Here is a 6,761-nt window from a genome sequence, read left to right on the forward strand (position 1 = left end):
CCTAGGAAGCGCAAGGCCCTGGGTTCGGTCCCCAGCTCCGAAAAAAAAAAAAAAAAAAAAAAAAAAGAAAGAAAGCAGGGCTCAGGAATTCAAGACATAATTTAAAGTAACATGTATAATCTGGAGTATCAAAATTGAGATGCAATCAACATTAAAGTTCTTTTTACCTAAAGGACAAGAAATAACAAATTTTCCAAACCTGGGAGACAAATTGCCAGTTTGTTAAGGATTCATAGAATGTTTTTAAAAAAAAAATTATGTATACATATGGATGTTTTGTCTACATAGACATTTGCATACAAGAAGATGCTATCAGATCTTAAAGTCTGCAGTAATAGACAGTTGTGAGCCACTATATGGGTGCTGGGAACTAAACTCAGGATCCCTGGAAGAACAGTCAATGTTCTTAATCACTGAGCCATCTCTCCAGCCCTAGAATGCTCTTTAAAAAAGAAAAGAAAAAAGTGTGGGGGGGGTGATGAAAACATAACTCTGTTCTTCTCTACCATGCTGGGGTTCCAACCCTGGCACCACATTAAAGAAAAAAAAAAAATTCAGGTGCTAGAAAGCACAGAGATTTGGAACACTGACTGCTCTTCCAGAAGACCTGGGGTTCAATTCCCAGCACCCACATCAGGTGGCTCACAACTGTCTGTAATTCTAGTTCCAAAGGATGTGACTCCCTCTTCTAGCCTCTAGGTAGTGCACAGACATGCACAGAGACAAAATGCCCATACACATAAAAATAAAACTGAAGGCACTGGAGAGATTGCTCAGGGTTGTTAAGAGAATTTGACTGCTATTGTAAAGGTCCTGAGTTCAATTGCCTGCGACCATATGGTGCCTCACAACCATATGTAATCTGATGCCCTCTTCTGTTAGACATAAAGTCAGAGCACTCATATACATAAAATATGAATAAATCTTAAACAAACAAAATATTGAAAAAACATAAACATCAACTGGTTAGCAGGAAATTATCTCCTACTAGTCTATATGGTTTGGCTGTATTTACAGTCGTATTAACAGATCCTACGATAACTCTATTGACAAGGGAGGGGCAGGGTAAGTTTAGGTGGAGCTGATAATGTAACTCCAAAGAATATTTTTCTCTGAGGAATATCAATACTATTCTAGAAAGAAAGAACCCAGAGTCTGGCATGGTTATGGACACCTTAAGTCCCAGCACTTGAGAGGCAGAGGCAGGCAAGCGGATCTCTGAGTTGGAGACCAGACTGGTCTACAAAGTGAGTTACAGGGCAGTCAGTGCTACACCTGTCTTGAAAAAAGGAGGGAGGGAGGGAGGGAGGGAGCCAGCCAGCCAGCCAGCCAGCCAGCCAGGCAGCCAGGGTGATGCACAACCTTGATCCCAGCACTCTCTGTAGCAAAGGTGGATCCATGTTTGTAACTATGAGGCCAGCCTGATCTACATAGCAAGTTCTAGGGAGCTAGGACTAAACAGTGAGACCATTACAGATAATAACAACAGTAACAACAATAGTAGCAATAGAAGTTAGGGCTGTAACTCAGTAGTAGCTCATGTGTCTCAGCATGCCCAAAGACCTTCATTTAAGCCCCAGAACTAAAGGGGAAAAAAGGAGGTGAGAGGAGCAATAAAACAAAGTATTTATCAATATAGAACTATACAACATTTAACAGAAAAAAAAATAGCATCTAAAAGTACAGAGACTGGAACAGGGGAGGTAGTTTTTTCTTGTTATCCTATTTTAAAATTGAGGTAAATTTAATGGTCATAAAATAAAAAACTTAAGACAATCCCTTTAACTGTAAATAAGTTCAGCCCCAAGTTTGTTCTGATGTAAAGACTGAACTGCTGATAAAACCAAGCTTTAATGATTGGTATAAGCATATTACAAACAGCCTTATGGCTTGGATCTTGGCCCCACCACTTACTGTGAAGTGGGGCAAGTTACCTAATCAGACAGTAAGACAATCTCCTTCTCAAAGTGGTTTTGCAAGGATAATAACTGAAAAACATCTGATGTAGACAAGACTGACACAGAATGCATTTTACTATTTTCTGTGAGTCTCTCTATTCCTCAGTTAGAAGCCCTCATTCTGACCTCATTCTGTGTCTTGCTGGTCACAAAGCATAAGAGACACATGGACGACTCAGCACATATCCTTACTCGGGCTGGAAAACTATTCATGATGAGCAAGCAGACATATCTTTGTATATGAAGGGCAGCATTATTCTTGTTATATGAAGAGGATTACCCCCATTATCCACATTCTGGATTATTGCCAGCTCTCAAAAATTATTCCAATTAGTCTACAACATTGGGACAGAATCAGTTTTTTTTTTCCATTTAAAGTCTATTTTGCGGTGTTGCTAAGGTCTTCAAAAAAAAAAACCAACAGAAACTACAATTCATCAGTCCTTATTCCCACATTTTCAATGGACTACTTCACAATTCTAGCACAAGTCCTATCTGTACTGCATCAGTGCAGCTAAATGAATTGTCACAGCCAATGTTCTCTTCAATTATCACACCTAAATTCACAAGCCCCACAAAGCACAAAGATAACAAAACAAAAACAAGAGTATTAAGGGATTATTTTTATCAACAAGTCAGCCATTGAACCAATCAAAGGTCTTAAGTTTGGTTTGATTTATGTAAGCCAAGTAGGCCTACTTTGTGCCCAGGATAACTTTGAACTCCTGATTTCCTATCTCCCTCCCAAATACTGGTGCTAACCTTAGGGATGAAAAGATATAATCCTACTCTCCATTCCGGAAAAGATAAAATGGTAAAATAATTGAAAGCAACAGATAACAAAATAGTTCAGGAAATGACTGTATGGTATAAAGTTTATGACATAGTAGAGACTGAAGAAAATCACAAATATTGAACCTATTGAGCCTACCGACCAACATAGAAAACAATACTGCTTACAAAAAACACTTGTCTAATACAAGCAATCTTGCATTTAAGGGAGGGGGGGGAGGCAATGGCTGGAGGGGGTAGCTCAATAATTGAGACTTTGCTGCTCTTTCCCCATGGACCCAAATTTGATTCCCAGAATCCATGTTGGACAGCTGACAATTGCTTGTAATTCCAGAGCTCCATGGGCTCCCACACAACCCTGTTCTGGCCACCTCCACAGGTAACCCCACACATGCAGCAAACATTTATATATGCACATAACTTTTTTTTAAAGAGAAAGCCAAGGCTAGGAAGATTTCTCAGTGGGTAAAAGCTCTTGCTGGGAAAGGATATGCGTTTCACTCCCCAACACCCAAATAAAAAATTAGGGGTATGGATATGGATGTACGTGACTGCAAACTCAGTATTGGGGAGCAGAGATATGCAGATCTCTGGAGCTCAGCTGCCAGCCAGGCAGCTTAGCTGACAAGCCACGAGCTTCAGATTCAATGAGACCCTTTCTCAAGCCAGCCCAGCAAAGATCAACAGAGGAAGACACCCAAAGTCCTTCTCCAGCTTCCACATGCACACACATGAGCACAGGAACCTGGACAGTCATGTGCCTGCAACCCTCATGAACATACCCCACATACACGTATACACACAAAGAGAGCCTACCACTAAAGCAACAAAGTTTTTTATTTTGTTTTGTTTTTGTTTTGTTTTTTTGTGGTTCCCTTTGGTGTCATTTCTAAAGTCACAATGTGTAACATTTCATGAAGACCACCAAAAAGCACATAATGGAGACATAATGCAGAGGCAGAACACTAACCTAGTATGTGTAGACCAGGAAATGGACCCTGGCACCACAAAAATAAAGACAGCACAATCTCCTGGCACAGTGGACACCTTTAATGCCAATACTTGAGTTCCAAGACTGCCAAGTCTACATAGAGACCCTATTTCAATAGAAAAAAGAGTATAATCCAAGTGTTTAATTTAAGGTAATATCTTAATTCTCGTTACTTGATTGTAGGTTTTCTAGGTTGGATTTTGTAGACCTCTTTGGGGATGGGGTGGGGTTAAGGGTTTTAACTACAGGTCTCTGGCATGCTACACTCCTGCCCTGTTACAGGTTTTGCTCTCTTGTTTGGTGACAGGGTCAAGTTCCAGGCTGGCCTCAAACTCAGGATCTTCCTGACTCCCCCAGGATTATAGGAACAAGCTCTTACAATGCATTTTTATCAGCAAATAATTTGTTTCCCTAGAACTGTAAGATTTCAAGATATACTACTGTCTTCTTCCAGTGGTTTCTGGACTAGAAAGATGGTTCAGCGGTTAAGAGCACTTGCTGCTCTTGCAGAAGACAAGTTTGGGTCCTGGTACCCAGCTCAAACCATCTTCACCTCCAGTTTTAGAGGCTCTAACACACTGTTACGGCCTCTGTAAGCACCAGGCACCATCACGATGCACTGACACTCAGGCAAACACTCACACACTTAAAATTTAAGTAAAATATTTATAAGAAACAAGCTATTCTTTTTTTTTTTTTTTTGGGTTCTTTTTTTTCGGAGCTGGGGACCGAACCCAGGGCCTTGCGCTTCCTAGGTAAGCGCTCTACCACTGAGCTAAATCCCCAGCCCCCAGAAACAAGCTATTCTTAATACTACACTCTTCCATGCTTCCATTCATACTATGAAAAGCTAATAGCTGCTTGAAAGTTGATGTAAATTTGCTTTTATTTCTTTGTCTCCGACCTCCATCTTAAAATTGTGTATCACATAAACAACAATCTGCCAAGAATAAATTATTTCAGCAAAACTATAGAGATAAACCATTTTCAATTTCCTTTCAAAATTTAGGTCTTTCAGCCTTTAAGCACTCATCTTTAATGTCGGAACTCCAGGAGTCAGAGGCAGGTAGGTCTCTGAGTTCAATGGCAGCCTGGTCTATATATGAATTCCAGGGCTATGTAATGAGTCCCTGTCTATAAGTATGTATGTATGTAAATAAATACACATTATGCATACGAATTTATACAAAGACACGCACATGAGGACATGCTGTTATTGTAACCCCATCACTTGAGAGGCTGAGGCAGGACTGTTTTGAGGTCAAAACAACCAAGAGCTATGTATCCAATGCTAGGTCAGCCATGACTAAATACTGAGACCTGTCTCAAAAACAAACACAAAGAAAAAGCAACCTACAGGCAAGAAGGTGGGGACTAATACCTACTTAGTCATCTAGGCTGATTGAAATTTTGAGCTGACTGCGTGGTGCACATCTGAAATCCTGCCACCCCAAAGGCCAGGGCAGGACAAGAAGCTCAAAGCCAGCCTACCAAACAAAACCCAGTCTCAAATTAAAAAAAAAAAAAAAAAAAAAAAAAAAAAAAAGAGGAGGAGGAAGAAGATAGTGTTTGAAGGAACTATTTTAAAAGGGGGGAAAAGGTCAGATGATAGTGTTTAATATTTCAAAAGCATTTCTCGGTGGCTGACTCTGATAGTAATTTACCAAACCGAAGTTTAAGCCTTAAAATCAATTCATTTGAAACTTTTCATTGACAAGTGGATTGGAAGCAGCTGCATTCAAACCCTCACATTCTTTCTTGCCGACGTCCCTGATCTCAGTCACCCTCCAGTTTTCTGCTCCCAATGCGAGCCTCAGCTAAGGCTTGGCGGTTTCCCTCGCATCACCGCTCACACAGCCGACCAAGTTGTCATTGCTATAATTACCACACCCCCGTCAGCAGCTCCAGACCCGCGTAGTTATGACATCTGTAAACTGCAGCCTCCCGTCTCCACCCCCGCCTCCCTCCAAACACCGGCCCCGGTGGTAACCTGCCAACTCCCGGATCGGCCCCGCACGCCTCGGCCTCAGCCACCGCACTCCGCGCCGCCCGCCCCCGCCCTCAAGCTAGCGCGGCGCGCAGACTCCGCGCCGCCGCCCGGCGCCCCGCAGTCCCCGACGCCGCTTCCACCGCCGCCCCGCCCCGACCGGCGTTCCTCACGGCGAGCACCAGCGTTCCCCACCCCCACCCCGCTCCGCCGCCGCGCGGCCGTTAGGACCGCCGGGCCCGTGACGCACGGGAGCGACGCGAGGGTCCGGTCCCCCGCGCGCCAGCTCCAGCTCCGGCCGCCGCCCGTGTCCGCCTTCGCCCCGGGGCCTCCCTCGGGTCCGCAAAGGGAACCCAGAACCGCCCGCCGAGGGGGAGGGGCCGCAAGGAGCCCCCACTCACCGACTTCAGGCGACCGGCCCCGGTGCCACTACGAGGGTGAGACGCTCGCTCTTTGCCCGCCCGCTGCGCCTCTTCTGCGCACAACCTTGACCAGCCGGCGCGCACCACGGCGGCGCTCACCAGGCCTCGCTCTTCGCCGCCGCGCACAGAGCCGCGAGACCCAGCTCAGCCGGCGTGCGCACTGCGCCTGCGTGCGGGGGCCGGCCTGCGCGCCTGCGTGCGCTTCTCCGCCGCCCGCCGCAGGGGCTGCCGGGAAGCGGAGTCTCCGTGTGTGGACGCTCTAGGCTTAGTACGGGCCAGGGAAACCGCAGCGATCAGGGCGTGGGACTCTTGAGGACGAGGTTGGCAGTCAGTAACATGTAGAAGTTATGGAAACAAACTTGTCCTTACTAAACTCTTCCAGAATGGACGGATTCCCCTCCTCACATCAATATAGCTTCCCTCTCACATGGTAGGTACCTCACACCCGAGCATGCTTATTGGATGAATGATGGCATGGTTGGAGGCTGAGGGAGTATTACAAAATACGTCAGTGTCTCACGTTCAAAGAATTCACATGCAACCCATTTGCAAGAACCTTCTGGGTATTCTCTTCAGTTCTCACCCATTTTGCCTGGTAATTTATTAGTATC

General features: G+C 44.8%; 1 protein-coding gene across 3 annotated transcripts in view; it reads right to left on the reverse strand.

Moving 5' to 3' along the window:
* Kpna1 (karyopherin subunit alpha 1) overlaps positions 1 to 6,314 on the reverse strand; it is a 58,775-nt gene extending 52,461 nt beyond the window's left edge. For 2 of the 3 annotated variants that reach the window (NM_198726.3, XM_087575819.1), the window contains 1 exon segment: positions 6,130 to 6,314. The gene's annotated coding sequence lies outside the window, so the exon portion shown is untranslated. 3 annotated transcript variants of the gene reach the window in all.
* Between the last annotated feature and the right edge of the window lie 447 nt (positions 6,315 to 6,761).

The sequence above is a fragment of the Rattus norvegicus genome, chromosome 11 (assembly GCF_021556685.1).
Source record: "Rattus norvegicus strain SHRSP/BbbUtx chromosome 11, alternate assembly SHRSP_T2T, whole genome shotgun sequence".
Lineage (NCBI taxonomy): Eukaryota > Metazoa > Chordata > Mammalia > Rodentia > Muridae > Rattus > Rattus norvegicus.